Raw genomic sequence first — 16,600 nt, 5'->3', positions numbered from 1 at the left:
AGGTAAAGTCCTCCCTTATCTCAGCTCGCTGGTCACCATAGCGTCACCCATCTGTAGCATGCACTCCATCAGGTATATCTCTCTGGTCACCCCCAAAACCAATTCTTTCTTTGGCTGCCTCTCCTTCCAGTTATCTCCTGCCAATGACTGGAACGAACTACAAAAATCTCTGAAACTGGAAACACTTATCTCCCTCACTAGCTTTAAGCACCAGCTGTCAGAGCAGCTCAAAGATTACTGCACCTGTACATAGCCCACCTATAATTTAGCCCAAACAACTACCTCTTTCCCTACTGTATTTATTTTATTTATTTATTTATTTTGCTCCTTTGCACCCCATTATTTTTATTTCTACTTTGCACATTCTTCCACTGCAAATCTACCATTCCAGTGTTTTACTTGCAATATTGTATTTACTTTGCCACCATGGCCCTTTTTTTGCCTTTACCTCCCTTATCTCACCTCATTTGCTCACATCTTATATAGACTTGTTTATACTGTATTATTGACTGTATGTTTGTTTTACTCCATGTGTAACTCTGTGTCGTTGTATGTGTCGAACTGCTTTGCTTTATCTTGGCCAGGTCGCAATTGTAAATGAGAACTTGTTCTCAACTTGCCTACCTGGTTAAATAAAGGTTAAATAAATAAATAAATAAAAATTCCAAATAAACTCTTAAAGACCTAGTAATATTTTACATCAATAGCAGTCAATATCAATCGTCATCTTAATTCAGTCTCCTCTGAAAGTTGTAAATTCTTGGTTATCTGCACGAACCCTGGCTAACAATTTGAATCAGCAATACAAAATTGGGTTTAATTATTTATTTACTAAATACCTAACTAATCACACAGAATTACACATACACATATTTAAATCATAACTTGATTACAAATTACGTCATAAAGGAAAACGTCCCTAGCGGGCAGAACAGATATGACAGCTTGTTACACAAAGGAAAGGGGCTGGGTTTGAGTGAAAGAGCGGGAAGACTGAGGGACACAGGGAGAAGCTGTGCTATCGTAAATACAGTATCTTATGCATTCTAAATTACCGCCCATTTGGAAAAGGAAAATGCAATAAATATTTACTCTGCGCTGCGCTTCGGTAGGTTGGTGGTAGATGGAAGGCCGTGTTGCCAAACCGAGTCCTTTGAAGAATGTCTCTGGTTGTCAATTGGATACGTTGTAGTAACGTCATTGGGTGATAGACTGGATACTCTGTCTGTTCCTTCCTAACCCTCGTTGCATCTGCTGTTGATAACTCAAAGGCTAGGAGGTATCACTTCTGTAGTGAATAAGAGTTCAAAGTTCATACCATCCGCAACCAAAGCTCACGCTGATGTTGGCTTCGTTCTGTAGTTATTATCGGAACCATTGTGACATCTGACCATCGTCCTACATCCTCGGAACAGGAAGTTATATTATCGTCAAGGGCTTATATAGGAAGGGAGAGGAGGGCGTGTTTGAAAAGTTTTATAGCCCATGTCCCTTCACAGGGGTGGGCCACTGATTGAGCAGCCCTATCTTATGAAAACCCAAATCTCACATTTTAGAAGCTAAAATCACATTTCATCCCATCACAAATAATTTAATATTCAAACATTTAAATTAACAACATTTCAATGTGAATCCGATTTCCATGTGAATCCGACTTTCCACTGTAGAGTTTATGTCATCTGATTATTGATGAGAATGTCTCAGATGACCACCGAACTGACATCATATTCATTAAGTACCACCGCATATGTTCCATTGGTCCCACCTTCTGATTTTCCCAGAATCTCTATGTTAATCAAGGGTTTTGCAAATGTAACATCAGTAGGGTAGAGAGAGGAAAAAGGGGGAAAGAGGTATTTCTGACTGTCATAAACCCACCCCCCCAGGCCAACGTCATGACACTAGGAATAAACCTAGAGAGGAACCAGGTTCTGAGGGGTGGCCTGTCCTCTTCTGGCTGTGCCGGGTGGAGATTATAAGAGGACATGGCCATTTAAGGCCAAATTGTTTATCAGGATGTTCAAACATTCATATATGACGAGCAGGGTCAATTAATGAGTGACTGTACAGGGTGCAACAGGTCAGTACCTCAAGAGTAAATGTCCGTTGGCTTTTCACAGCTGAGCATTCAGAGGTCGAGACAGTAGGTGCGGTAGAGAGAGAGAGTTAAACACCAGGTCTGGGACAAGGTAGCACATCCTGTTCCCTAGCCACAGGCAGAAGAGTTTAAACTGGAGCAGCTGCACGACCAGATGGACTGGGGGCAGCGAGGAGACATCAGGCCAGGTAGTCCTGAGGCATGATCTTAGGCCTCAGGTCCTCCTGGAGGGGAGGGAGAGAGAGAATTAGAGGGAGCATACTTAAATTCACACAGGACACCAGATAAGACAGGAGAATTACACCAGATATAACAGACTGATATCAACAGACTACAAACTTAGTACCCTGAGACAAGGTGGAGTATATCCAAAATGCTTTTGCGTTCTGAGTTTGGGCCATCTAGCACTCCCTCCAACATGGGGGATGCAACAACGGACTCAGATAGCCGTGATGATGACCTGCTCTCCACTCGGGCATCCAACCAGCACTTTAGTGCACCAGCACTTTAGATGCCCAACATGGTGAAGGAGGTGCCAACCAATGTTGTGAACCCATTCAGTCTCAATGCTAAAGATGGGTCAGAGGAGTCATTCCGAGTTTCTGATCACACAGAGTCAGAAGAAAGCTCTGCCTCACTACGTGCAGCCCTGAGTGCAGCCTTAGCTAGGATAGAGCTTGATGACCCTGCAGCTAACCTGTTCTTTTAGAAGGCTGTGGCAGCTATATTGTTCAGTGTGCAACCTTCACCAGCTTTTCTTACAGAGCTTCAGAGATACTGGGCCGACCTGCGGGCTCTCACCCACCACGGCAAGGATAGTAGTACGCTATCTGACATGTGCGATGCATAACAACATGGGCTGGACCATATGCCTAAGGTGGATGAATGCATAGCAGAGCTGATGCGCTCCCCAGATGAAGCCCTGAAGGATGACATCCGCTGCCCCAGATGAGCTGCCGTCACATTTGGAAATCCCTTTCAGTGCTCATGCTAGCACAGAACAGGATGCTCCAGCCGGAAACACGCAGTCCTGGATCTCTGCAACCTGAAGGATGCATCTCTTCAAGCGTTTGCGTTCATGACCAGAGCTCTAGGCAGAAGTCCACCCTAGTTGTGACTCGTCGCCAGGTCTGGCTTGCCCGAGCCCCAATGTCCTATGACTCCAGTCGGACGCTGAGAAAGCTCAAAGTAGTCCCCGGACGCGGCTACAACGCTGTGGAACCCACAGTCCAAAAACCAGGCATTGCAGAATCGTGGCAGAGGGAGGCCTGGCGACCGTGAACATCGCCACTCTCACTTGGCCCAGCCCTACACACGCCCTTGGCCCCACCACCAGCCTAACCCAGATGGCGATGCAGCTACCCCAGCCCCCCAAGAGGCCAGGGCCATGGTCGCCCACCACCAACCCCACAAACAGGCGTGGAGGCAGAAAGGGAATGGCGGGGTCGGCCGAGTTACCCAGCAGCACCTGGCCTCCCTACAAGCCATTCATCTCCCAGGCAAGGTGAACGAGGTGGTGTTCTTCTTATCATGCCAGAAGCCTCCTGGGGGGATGGAGACTTCATCCGCAAGTAGTGAAGATGATATAGCAGCAGTTTGGACCAGCACACCTCAGATCAAACATCACACTGCTCCCTCTGGTTCTCTTCCCCCTGGGCATGGACGCCTTAGCCCACACATGGCCAGAGGGCCTACTGTATGCTTTCCATCCGACCCCCCTGATCTTAGCAACGCTGCACAGGGTCTCTCAAGCTCAGCACAGGCTGCTGCTTGTAGCCCCCAGATTTCCATTGAGACCCTGGTTTCCAACCCTCCTCAGTCTTCCCGAGGAAGAACCTTGGCAGCTCCCTCACAGACAGGACCTGCTCTCACAGTTGGATGTCAGGATATGGCATCCCAGTCCAACTACAGCTATGGGTGTGGCCTCTGAAGAGCCCAAGCCTCTACAGATTGGCTGCAATCCTGCTATTATCGAGACGTTACAGAAGGCCAGAGCCCAATCAACCAGGATTATGTATGCTGGTCGCTGGAAGCTCTTTACCGAATGGTGCTCTAATAAGGCGGTCTCTCTGCCTCGAAGATGTATCCCTCAGCCATATCGGCTAACCATTTATGCATTGATTGAAAATTGGCAGGGGCCCACTACATCATCTGCCAATTCTTACAAGGTGTCCACCGGCTGCATCCTTCCAGGGCCGTCTGCGGAGCATCCTGGGATCTGCCACTAATATTTGAGGATTTGACACAACCTTCCTTTGAGCATACGGAGGAGATGGACATAAAATTGTTATCTCTGAAAATGGTTTTCATCTTAGCTATTTCATCAGCGAAACGTGTGAGTGAGTTCCACATGCTCTCTGTGAGTCCTGTCTGCCTACGATGGAAGGCAGACGACCTAGGCGTGACCTTATGGCCCAATACAGCCTTTTTACCTACGGTTTTATCATCCCTTCACATCAATCAAGCCATCGAACTGGCGGCCTACTGCCCCCTCCTTTCCGGAATGCAGAGGAGGAGCTAGCAAATGTCCTGTGTCGAGTCCGTTCCCTCAAACACTACATGCAAGCCTCGGAGCACTACAGGAAGTCAAACCAGCTGTTTCTGTGGTTCGGTGGGAAGTCAAAAGGCCTTCCATTGTCCAAGCAGAGGCTTTCACACTGGGTTGTGGATATCATCGCTCAGGCCTACAAGGGTGTAGAGCTCCCTGTCCCAGAACGTGTGATATGTCGCCACATCCTGGGCTGCGCTGAGAGGCATCCCGCTGAATGAGATATGCGCAGCTGCTACCTGATCGTCGCCCTGCACATTTTCAAAAATTAAACAAGGTTAACGTCACATTCTGCCACACCTTGGACTCTGCCATTCTTCGAGTGGCACTGGCACATTAATCAGAGGTTAGTAGAGCTATTTCTCGCAACCTTGATGGTATGAGTCATCCATACTTTCAACCGTACTGGCGGTCTGAAAGGTATGAAGTAGAACAGAAGTTACGAATATAACTATGGTTCTATGAATACCTGGAAGACAGTCAGTACATTCCTGTCACTCTGAATCTTTTGGTGAAAAGATTCTCTGTACTCCATACATTTTCCCTGAGACCCAAAAGTACTCGTTACATTTTGAAAGCTTAGCAGGACAGGAAAATTGTCAAATTCACACCCTTATCAAGAGACCGTTCCTGGTTATCTCTAATGCCTCTGATCTGGCGGACTCACTAAACACAAATGAGTGTTGGAGTGTACCCCTGGCTATCCGTAAAAAAAAAAGTAAATACTACTTGAGTAAAAGTCTAAAAGTATTTGGTTATAAGTATCAAAAGTATAAATAATTTCAAATTCCTTATATTAAGCAAACCAGACGGCACCGTTTATTTTTGGGTGACTTTCACTTTTACTTTAGTAATTTTCTATTCAGGTATTTTTTACTTTCACTCAAGTATGACAACCTTTTCCACCACTGTATATAGCCTGCCTAAATAGCTGCATGTAGGCAAACTCCCCTCCTGAAAAAGGTACATGAAATCGCTAGACTACCTGTTCTCGTGCTTATGTTTTCTTTGATTACTGTTACAACTGAAAAAGTACTAAGTTTGTTTGAACAAGCGGTAGCAGAGTCATGGAGTGAGTAGCAGCTGGAAGGCTGTAAAGTGTAAAGTACTTAAGGGAAATTCTTTAAAGTACTCCTTAAGTAGTTTTTGGGGGTATCTTTACTTATTTATATTTTTGAAAACAAAGAGTCGCACACTATGTATATACTCACAGTAATTTACTGGGTAAACCACCAACGTTTCTGCATCACTGTGCCTTCACTTTGTTTTCATAGCTTACGGTTTATCCACCATTAGTCAGCACATCTACACTAAATCATTTTCTCCAGCTCATGCTTTTTGTTAGACTTTTATATTTTTGACTACTTTTACTTTTACTCCGCTACGTTCCTAAAGAAAATATGTACTTTTTAATCCCATACGTTTTCCCAGACAACCAAAAGTACACGTTACATTTTGAATGCTCAGGCAGGACAACAATGTGGTCCAATTCACGCACCCATCAATATAACACATTTTTATCTCTACTGTTTCTGATCTGGTCGGACTCACTGAACACATAGTGGGTTTGTAAATTATGTCTGAGTGTTGGACTGCCCGTCTGTCATAAGAAAAACAAAACAAAAATTGTGCAGTCTGGTTTGCTTAATTTGACTTTTACTTGAGTCCTTTTTCATCTTTACTTTTACTCAAGTATGACAAGTGGGTACTTTTTACACCACTGCTTAGGGTCATGTAAAAAAAATGGGTAGGCCGTTATTTTGTGCTAATATTTTGGCTACCATGGCTATGCCCTCATAGCAGTGGCGACCCGTCATTCAGGGTTTTGAGCCCCACACTTGCCTGTGTTGTTTGATATTTTGGCATTAATACGTGTCACATATCAGTTTGCAAACAATGTTAAAAAAAAACAACAACAACATGTAACTGAGTTAATAAAGCCACATACCAACATGGTCTCTTTTTTGCTTTCTTATGTAAGGCAGCTCCAAAATGCAGGTGTTTCAGCCTAGCTCAGTTCTTTCTGTGGTGGTGGGGCTAGCTAGCAGAAAATACAGAGCGTTGCGCCTGTTTGGCTGTTTTCTGTCATGATTGGCTCAGTTTTCTGTTACTCATGGGACAGTACGTCATCCCCAATTCTAAGGTTAGAGCTCAAAAATGTTAGCCCCTTAGGTTCTGTCAAAGAGTTATATTGGAAGTGCCCATCCAAGAAGGCTCAATGTCATTGGCCACAGATAGAATGATATCAAATCACGTTATATGTACGGTAGCTTTGATTGGACTGATCATGTCAACATAATACTTTCAAAATCTAGCAAGCTAGCAGTTGTCACACATTATATAGGATGCCAGCGAGATATGTATACTGTAGCTAAAGTAATACTATGTGTATGTTGTGTAGTAAGCTGTTAGTAGCCCATGTCCCTCACCCCAATAATTTGGGACTATTTTCACCAACGTGGTATTGTGAACACATGGTTCGTGGCCGGTGTGTGCACTCATACCGTCCCTGGAGGGGGTGCGTCACCTGAGTGGGTTGAGTCACTGATGTGGTCATCCTGTCTGGGTTGGCGCCCCCCCCCCCCCCACCCCTTGGGTTGTGCCGTGGCGGAGATCTTTGTGGGCTATACTCAGCCTTGTCTCAGGATGGTAAGTTGGTGGTTGAAGATATCCCTCTAGTGGTGTGGGGGCTGTGCTTTGGCAAAGTGGGTGGGGTTATATCCTTCCTGTTTGGCCCTGTCCGGGGGTGTCCTCGGATGGGGCCACAGTGTCTCTGACCCCTCCTGTCTCAGCCTCCAGTATTTATGCTGCAGTAGTTTATGTGTCGGGGGGCTAGAGTCAGTTTGTTATATCTGAAGTACTTCTCCTGTCCTATTCGGTGTCCTGTGTGAATTTAAGCGTGCTCTCTCTAATTCTCTCTTTCTCTCTCTCGGAGGACCTGAGCCCTAGGACCATGCCTCAGGACTACCTGACATGATGACTCCTTGCTGTCCCCAGTCCACCTGGCCGTGCTGCTGCTCCAGTTTCAACTGTTCTGCTTTATTATTATTCGACCATGCTGGTCATTTATGAACATTTGAACATCTTGGCCATGTTCTGTTATAATCTCCACCCGGCACAGCCAGAAGAGGACTGGCCACCCCACATAGCCTGGTTCCTCTCTAGGTTTCTTCCTAGGTTTTGGCCTTTCTAGGGAGTTTTTCCTAGCCACCGTGCTTCTACACCTGCATTGCTTGCTGTTTGGGGTTTTAGGCTGGGTTTCTGTACAGCACTTTGAGATATCAGTTGATGTACGAAGGGCTATATAAATAAATTTGATTTGATTTGTTTGCCTATAACCGGGTTTAAAGAAATGTAATCACTGAATATTGTAAGAGCTTTCATTGTCTGTTTATATGTAAGAACGGCCCATGTTCTGAATTCTGTCGCTGTACATTTTAAAAGTGCTGAACAAAAAGTTCTATTGACTACATCCGTCGCCTCTCGCTCGTTAATGTCTTAATCGAAATTACGGATGGCCTCTTATCCGCTTGTACAAACTATGGCATAAGGGGACGACATCTCAATTGTCAGTAGAAACCATATTTGTTTAAGCAAGTCAGCCATATCAGCTATGTTTGTTTGGTAACACAGTAAATGAGGCTGAATGAACTGTAGCAGAGGTAAGGTGTTGGGACTCTGCTTTTGGGACAGCTTTATGTAGGCCCAACCAGTTTGTGGTGTCACACCTGCTCCTGCTCTCCCTCCCTGGCGCTCGAGGGCGTCAGGCTTCCCAGCATTACGCACTCCTGCCACCATCATTACGCACACCTGCTTCACTCATCACTCGCATCAACGATTCATTGGACTCACCTGGACTCAATCACCTGTGTTATTACCTCTCCTACATTGTTACGTTCCCCGTTTCTGTGTTGTGGTTTTGTTTGTATGTGTGTGTTTCAGGATGGCTTCCTGAAATTTCCCCAAGCAGCTTATTCGTCGGCCCCCATTGATGATGGAGCTGCCCCCGCCCCCTCGTCAGAAACAGCTGTCTTCAATTACAGACTCCTTCTGAAGTAATATAAGCCAGTGTTCTGTTGCTCAGGAAAGAGATGATTGCTGAGAGAATAGAGCTGAGGCTTATATCATATGTTGTTTGTTGCGAAGAGAGCTGATTGTTATGTTCTGTGTTAGTTTGTTGCTCAGTGCGAGAGAGCTTCTTTCTTCTTCTTTATGTCCTTAGTTATTTCTCAGTTTTTGTTGTGAAATAGTTTGTATTCTGTTTAATTTCTTCCTGAAGGGGAAGGCACCTAGGGAGTGCTTAGGCAAGAGACCTGCGGGCATACATAACCTGTAGTATTTACTGTCTATGCACACTAGGTAAGACCTGGGCAGACCACCCCCTGTATTTTGGCTAGAGCACCAGGTGGTGCTAAAATAGGTAAGTAGTGGGTAAGGTAAAGTAGGAGAGGAGTCTTTGACATTGACTTTCTTTGCTTAGGTTCCGTCCAGCCCCTTTTCCCCAAATTAACGTGTGATAGAATAACTTCTCTGTAAACGGTACCAATCTCTGCCTTTGTCATCCTTACTCGCACCTACAGCCCCATACTTCTTTTACTCCATGGGGAGTTGAGTTGTAGCAGGGTGTTGCGTTCCCTCTTCCTAGAGGCGTAGGTATCATACATCTGTCTGTTCCCAGCTTCTGCATTAATTGTCGTATGTCATTGTGTTACCCGGTTCTGACACTGTTCCTGTCTGTGCAAAATTAAATGTAGCTGTCTATTCACCACCAACAACTGATGTTGGCACTAAGATGGCACTCAAGCTCTAAGACTATAAGAAAACAAGAAAATGCTCATCCAAAGGTAGCACCCCTAGTGGCCAGGGAGTTTAATGCAGTGAAACTTAAAGCTGTTTTTACCTCAGTTCTTCCAACATGAATGTGTAATCGGAGGGGAAAAAAACTCTAGACCACCTTTACTCCACACACAGACACGTACAAAGCTCTCCTTCCATTTGGCAAATCTGACCATAACTCTATTCCCTTGAGTCCTGCTTACAAGTAAAAACTAAAGCAGGAAGTACCAGTGACTCGCTCAATAAGCAAGTGGTCAGATGGTGCAGATGCTAAGCTACAGGAATATTTTGCTAGCACAGACTGGAATATGTTCCGGGATTCTCCCAATGGCATTGAGGAGTACACCACATCAGTCACTGTCTTCAATAAGTGCATCTGACGTCGTCTACACAGTGACCATATGTACTTACCCCAACCAGAAGCCATGGATTACAGGCAACATCTGCACTGAGCTAAAGGCTAGAGCTGCCGCTTTCAAGGAGGGGGACTCTAACCCGGACACTTATAAGAAATCCCACTATTCCCTCTGACAAATCATCACAGGCAAGCATCAATACTGGACTAAAATTGTATTGTCCTACCCTGGCTCCAACGCTAGTCTGATGTGGCAGGGCACAGCTGCGAGCTGCCCAGTGACACGAGCCTACCAAACGAGCTAAATAACTTCTATGCTCGCTTCGAGGCACGCAACACTGAAGCATGCATGAGAGCATCAGCTGCTCCGGACAACTGTGTGATCATATTCTCCATAGCCGATGTAAGACCTTTAAACAGGTCAACATTCACAAGGTCGCAGCACCAGACGGATTACCAGAACGTGTACTCTGAACATGCACTGACCAACTGGCAAGTGTCTTCACTGACATATTCACCTGTCCCTGACCGAGTCTGTAGTACCAACATGTTTAAAGCAGACCACCATAGTCCCTGTCTCAAGAACACCAAGGTAACTTACCTAAATGACTATAGACCTGACTACAGGAAAAGGAGGACGAGCACGCCCCCATTCTCATCGATGGGGCTGTAATGGAGCAGGTTGAGAGCTACAAGTTCCTTGGTGTCCACATCACCAACAAACTATCATGGTCCAAACACACCAAGACATTTGTGAAGAGGGCATGATAACCCATATTCCCCCTCAGGAGACTGAAAATATTTGGCATGGGTCCTCAGATCTTGAAAAGGTTTTATAGCTGCACCATCGAGAGCATTGGTGTGGCAACTGCTCGGCCTCCGACCACATGGCACTACTGAGGGTAGTGTGTATGGCCCAGTACATCATTGGGGCCATGCTTCCTGCCATCCCGGAACTCTATACCATTGCCAAAGACTCCAGCCAGACTGTTCTCTCTGCTACTGCACGGCAAGCAGTACCGGAGCACCAAATCTAGTTCCAAAAGGCTTCTTAATAACTTCTACCCTCAAGCCATAAGACTCCTGAACACCCCCCCCCCCCCCCCCATTATCCATGCATAGTCACTGTACCTCTACCTACATGAACATATTATCTCAATTTCCTCGATTAACCTGTGCCCCCGCACGTTGACTCTGTACTGGTACCCCCCGTATATAGCCTCGCTACTGTTCTTTTATTGTTGCTCCTTAATTTGTTTTTTCAGTTTATTGTAGTAAATACGTAACACTTTTTTTCTTAACTGCATTGTAGGTCTACACGTTGCGGATGTGACAAATACAATTTGATTTGATTTACCAGTACAATGGGGCTTCACCTTTGAATCTGTGGCTCATGAATCTGTGGCTCATGAAAAGTTAATGCTATCTTTATGCACTGAAAGATGTCATTTACCAGATGATCAGACCAGTGGAGGCTGCTGAGGAGGGGAGGGGAGGGGGGGGGGGCTCATAACAATGGCTGGAACGACACAAATGGAATGGCATCAGCGTTTGATGTATTTGATACCATTCTACCAATTTCGGTCTAGCCACTACCACGAGCCCGTTCTCCCCAATTAAGGTGCCACCAACCTTTCTGTGGATCACACAGTAAGTTTATTTTATAGCAGAAATATACAATTAAAATGCCTCCCGAGTGGCGCAGCGATCTAAGGCACTGAATCGCAGTGCTTGAGGCATCTACATACCCGGGTTCGATCCCAGGCTGTGTCGCAGCTGGCTACGACCGGGAGACCCATGAGACAGCACACAATTGGCCCAGCGTCGTCCGGGTTAAGGGAGGGTTTGGCCAGCTGGGATGACCTTGTCCCATCGCGCTCTAGCGACTCCTGGGCCGGGCGCATGCACGCTGACCGTTTTTCGGTGTTTCCTTCCACACGTTGGTGCGGCTGGCTTCCAGGTTAATTGAGCACTGTGTCTGAAAGCAGTGCGGCTTGGCAGGGTTGTATTTCGGAGAACGCAAGGCTCTCGACCTTTGTCTCTCCCGATTCCATACGGGAGTTGCAGCAATGGGACAAGACTGTAACACCCAATTGGATACCACAAAATTGGGGAGAAAAAGCGGTAAAACTTTTGCAATATAAAATTATTCACTGTTATATCATTTGGCAGTTAACATTAAGGCAAACTTAAAGGTACTGATCAGTTCACCATCATATTTCCATTCATTCAAATGGCTCTCAGAACATTAAACATGCCCTCAGGTGGGGACATTTCTATTGAAATTGTTGACGTTGCATCCTTTGATGTTCTGTTGTGTGAACACTTCTCATCATGTGATTCTGTTGACTCCTACTGGGAATATAATATGAAGGTGTTCCAAGGTGTTATATCCAGCAATAACAGCCATGATTCAAAGCTAATGTATGACGGTCCTTGTCAGGTTATGAGTCAGCTGCCATTGTCCCCATTCTGTACTCCAATACCGCACTATCCTACCGGGGACTAGAGCCTACAACCTTCTGATTTACACTAGGGAAGGTTCCAAGCTGTTTTATTGCCTAGACTGGCCTATAGATCATCTATCAGCATTAAGCCTTAAGTGCTTTGTCCATAGCTGTCTATTGACCAGTTCTGCTGCAAATATGGATTTCCTTTAAAGAAGAGCACAATGACAGACTGGGGTCATGAATCTCTGATATGATCATTCACCAACCATAAAACCTAGTTCCCTATAATGAAAGGGCTTTGGAGCGGCTGTGTGATATATTCAGCTCAGACTTGTACAGTATATTACCCCATGGGTCAGGCCGGGAGGATGACAGACTTGGAAGCTTGGACTGGTGAAGATCCGCTGCAGGCGCACGAGGCAATTGTGCAGAATTTATGTTTAGTCTCAGCACTGTTTTCAATATCACCCCACTAACCCCTCGTTTGTGCAAAATAAGCACTATGACAAACAGGAAAGTGCTCCTTAGTCTTCCTCAAAAGAGTGTGGCTGGCTGTGAGAGGAGTGTGTGATTACTTTACTTTGATGGTGTTTGCCGTGGGTGGACCAATTGGAAGCAGAGCCTACATATTTGAGCTCTGTGTAATTCTGCATATCCACATTTGCCAGGCTTATGAGATGCACCAGAGCTTTTCTAAATCGGCTAAACAGGATCTTCCTAGGTTTTTCTTAATAAGCATATGAATTATGTTTTCTGCATAAGTCAAATGAATGCTCAAAGAGAAACAAACCTTCTTAAATACAACCTGTGTTTGAAAATCAAACATTGAATGTGGACAGAGACAATGAGATAAGCTTGCCTTAAGCTATCACATTTGTACAGAAATGACACTTGCAGAGCATGAAATTGTCTCTCAGTAGTGCACCTTCCAAATCCATATCTTCCAATTCACAGTCAGTACAGATGAAAGACTACCAGCCTGGTCTCATAGACTAGACGTAACATAGTAAATAAAATCCGGGACACTCCAAATTATTTTATTGTGTTACGTTTGGTATGGTTACATAAGACCGATTGGTTACTGAAGGCAAAAATGAAAGTAGGGTGGTTGGTCTGGCATTTAGCAACCCAAAGGTTGTGAGTTCAAATCTCATCACGGACAACTTCAGCATTTTATCGAATTAGCAACTTTTTAACTACTTAGCATGTTAGCTAACCCTTCCCCTAACCTTAACTATTCTAGCTAACTCTTCCTCTAACACTAACCATAACCCTTTAATCTAACTCCTAAATATAACCTGACCCTTAACCCTAACCCCAAGCTTACCTAATGTTAGCCACCTAGCTAGAATTCATAACATATACATTTTTCATTTTTGTAACATATTGTAAGTTTTTGTAACATATCATACGAAATATAACAAACTCTGCAAAAAAGAAACATCCTCTCACTGTTAATTGCATTTATTTTCAGCAAACTTAATATGTGTAAATATTTGTATGAACACAACAAGATTCAACAACTGAGACATATAAACTGAACAAGTCCCACAGACATATGACTAACATAAATGGAATAATGTGTCCCTGAACAAAGGGGGGTCAAAATCAAAAGTAAGTCAGTATCTGGTGTGGCCACCAGCTGCATTAAGTACTGCAGTGCATCTCCTCCTCGTGGACTGCACCAGATTTGCCAGTTCTTGCTGTGAGATGCTATCCCACTCTTCCACCAAGGCACCTGCAAGTTCCCGGACATTTCTGGGGGGATTGGCCCTAGCCCTCACCCTCCAATCCAACAGGTCACAGACGTGCTCAATGGGATTGAGATCTGTGCTTTTCACTGGCCATGGCAAGACATTCCTGTCTTGCGATAAATCACCCACAGAACGAGCAATATGGCTGGTGGAATTGTCATGCTGGAGGGTCATGTCAGGATGAGCCTGCAGGAAGGGCACCACATGAGGGAGGAGGATGTCTTCCCTGTAACGCACAGCGTTGAGATTGCCTGCAATGACAACCAGCTCAATCCGATGATGCTGTGACACACTGCCCCAGTCCATGACGGACCCTCCACCTCCAAATCGATCACGCTCCAGAGCACAAGCCTCGGTGTAACGCTCATTCCTTCGACGATAAATGTGAATCTGACCATCACCCCTGGTGAGACAACCTCGACTCGTCAGTGAAGAGCACTTTTTGCCAGTCTTGTCTGGTCCAGTGACGGTGGGTTTGTGCCTATACGAGACGTTGTTGTTTATACGAGACGGTGATGTCTGGTGAGGACCTGCCTTACCACAGGCATACAAGCCCTCAGTACAGCCTCTCTCAGCCTATTGAAAACAGTCTGAGCACTGATGGAGGGATTGTGCGTTCCTGGTGTAACTCGGGCAGTTGTTGTTGCCATCCTGTACCTGTCCCGCAGGTGTGATGTTTGGATGTACCAATCCTGTGCAGGTGTTGTTACGCGTGGTCTGCCACTGCAAGGACGATCCGCTGTCCGTCCTGTCTCCCTGTAGCACTGTCTTAGGCGTCTCACAGTATGGACATTGCAATTTATTGCCCTGGTCACATCTGCAGTCCTCATGCCTCCTTGCAGCATTCCTAAGGTACGTTCATGCAGATGAGCAGGGACCATGGACATCTTTCTTTTGCTGTTTGTCAGAGTCCGTAGAAAGGCCTCTTTAGTGTCCTAAGTTTTCATAACTGTGACCCAAATTGCCTACCCTCTGTTAGCTGTTAGTGTCTTAACGACTGTTCCACAGGTGCATGTTCATTAATTGTTTATGGTTCATTGAACAAGCATGGGAAACAGTGTTTAAACCCTTTACAATGAAGATCTGTGAAGTTATTTGGATTTTTACAAAATATCTTCGAATGAGTGGGTCCTGAAAAAGGGACATTTCTTTTTTGCTGAGTTTATACTGAATGGAGTGTGCCAAATTTACGTACATAATGATACAAAATGCTCTGAGACCAGGTTGACTGCAGATGTGCCTTTATAGGAAAAGAGACCCATCTAGTGTACATCTATGATTCTGTTTTGATGATAGATATGAATTTTTCGTTTCACTTGTAAGCAACAGATTGAGGGCATTGATGTGTACAGTAGCCCTGTATTACATGCATTTATTAGCTCAACACTGAGCTAGTGCTAATATTTAAAATGTTACAATTTCAAGAATGTCTGAATAATGGGGATAAAATACTAACATCCACTCAGCTCCTCTTTTCTTAATCCTGATTGGTGCATTTTGGGCGACTAAAAGGCGAGAGTAAGGCCACGCAGTGTAAACAGCACAACACAGTTAATAATTAATTAGCACCAACCAGATGACGTTAATCCTTCCTTTTTTTTCAGTTCCTCTTTTCAAAAGCTTTCATCACGAAAGAGTGTGGCTTGCTTGTGTTATACCTCACAATGAACAACCATTTTGCTTCAGGTAGTAATGTTCCAACAACAATCAAGCATCGCTTTTGTGCACACAATGATGTATGATTTAAAACTCTTCTCTTGAGTCACTGCCCTTCTGATATAATGGTTGTAAACCCTTGCTTGAACACACACAGATAATCACACATTCACACCATATTTCAAATCTGTCGCCTTCACAGGGCCGTAAGAAATTAAACTTTATAGCTTGGCCTTTATTTGCTCTTATCATTTTCATGGTCTTACTCAAAACAGTAACTGCACCTTCTTTACCAAAGATGACAAGATATTTCATAACCAACATGACTTCTTTAGTCTGTTTCCTCAAGTCCTATCTACTCAGTTCAATTGAAAATACATGAAGATTCCATGGTAATATGTGGATGAAGACCCCTCAGCTATGGGTCAAGGCATGGACTATTATTACCAAATAGGTTAGGTTTTGCTCTGCACCTGGTCTGTAAGAATATTGGGTTAGACTTGCAGGTGTACACCTGGTCTGTAATAATATTGGGTTAGACTTGCAGGTGTACACCTGGTCTGTAAGAATATTGGGTTAGACTTGCAGGTGTACACCTGGTCTGTAATAATATTGGGTTAGACTTGCAGGTGTACACCTGGTCTGTAAGAATATTGGGTTAGACTTGCAGGTGTACACCTGGTCTGTAAGAATATTTGGTTAGACTTGCAGGTGTACACCTGGTCTGTAAGAATATTGGGTTAGACTTGCATGTGTACACCTGGTCTGTAAGAATATTGGGTTAGACTTGCATGTGTACACCTGGTCTGTAAGAATATTGGGTTAGACTTGCATGTGTACACCTGGTCTGTAAGAATATTGGGTTAGACTTGCATGTGTACACCTGGTCTGTAAGAATATTGG

Source organism: Oncorhynchus kisutch, linkage group LG21, assembly GCF_002021735.2.
Source record: "Oncorhynchus kisutch isolate 150728-3 linkage group LG21, Okis_V2, whole genome shotgun sequence".
Taxonomy (NCBI): Eukaryota; Metazoa; Chordata; class Actinopteri; order Salmoniformes; family Salmonidae; genus Oncorhynchus; species Oncorhynchus kisutch.
The sequence above is the reverse complement of the archived record's forward strand: the minus strand, read 5'-3'. Positions refer to the sequence as shown.